The sequence below is a fragment of the Belonocnema kinseyi genome, chromosome 1, assembly GCF_010883055.1.
Source record: "Belonocnema kinseyi isolate 2016_QV_RU_SX_M_011 chromosome 1, B_treatae_v1, whole genome shotgun sequence".
Lineage (NCBI taxonomy): Eukaryota > Metazoa > Arthropoda > Insecta > Hymenoptera > Cynipidae > Belonocnema > Belonocnema kinseyi.
Window position 1 is genome coordinate 8,110,162 of NC_046657.1, and position 1,123 is coordinate 8,111,284.

Consider the following 1,123-nt stretch of genomic DNA (forward strand, 5'->3'; position numbering starts at 1 on the left):
TCCGTCTGATATTTCGATTTCCGAAACACGCGCCGAAGTGTCATTGCAATCCCTTTTGGATCATACGGGTGAACGAATTTTGCAGCTACAAAATGATGTTTTTGGATGTCCGGAAGAGCAATGTGCTCCAAAATATGTCGCTCATCGTTAAGTGGGGGTTCGACGGAAGTTCAGGGCAGAGTGAGTACAAGCAAAAATTTGCTGAAGAAGGTGACTCTGATTCAAATGTTCTCCTGACTTCCCTCGTTCCCCTGCAACTTATTGGTCGCGACGAAGACGAAAATGCGAACATTGTTATTTGTAAAAATCCTCGGCCTTCTTCTCCATGGTATTGTCGACCGATTCGACTTCAATTTAAACGCGAAACTGAAGAATCGACGCTTGCGGAAAAGCAGGTCGTCGATAAACAAATTGAAGCACTTCAGCCTTTGATTACGGTTATCGATGGTAAAAAATGTCAAGTCAATTGCACACTAACGTTCACAATGATTGATGGGAATGTGTGTAATGCCGCAACTGATACGAAATCGGCGATGCGTTGTTACATTTGTAATGCTACTTCAAACAATTTCAACGATTTGGAGGCTATGCGGAAGTTAAAAGTAGATAAATCCAAGTTACAATATGGACTTTCGACTTTGCATTGTTGGATAAGGTTTTTTTGAATGTTTGCTGCATGTAGGGTATAAATTAAAAAGTGAAAAATGGTAGGCTTGCGGCGAAGACGCTAAGAATGCTTTAAAAGAAAGAAAATTAACCATTCAAAAAGCCTTCCAAAATCAACTGAACCTTCTCGTGGATAGACCGAAGCAGGGTATGGGGAACTCTAATGACGGCAATACGGCTCGGCGTTTTTTCGAAAATACCGAAACGTCTGCTCGCATTTTAGGAGTAAATGTTAAATTGATGAAAAGATTCCACATCATTTTACAAGTCATCTCGAGCGGGTTCAACGTGAAAGTCGATTCCTTCAGCAAATATTGCAACGAGACTGCTGATCTCTTCATTGAATTGTACCCGGGGTATTGTATGTCCACAACCGTGCACAAGGTACTTTTGCATGGCTCACAAATTGTTGAAGTGTCTATTTTGCCAATTGGACAGCTGTCTGAAGAAGCACAGG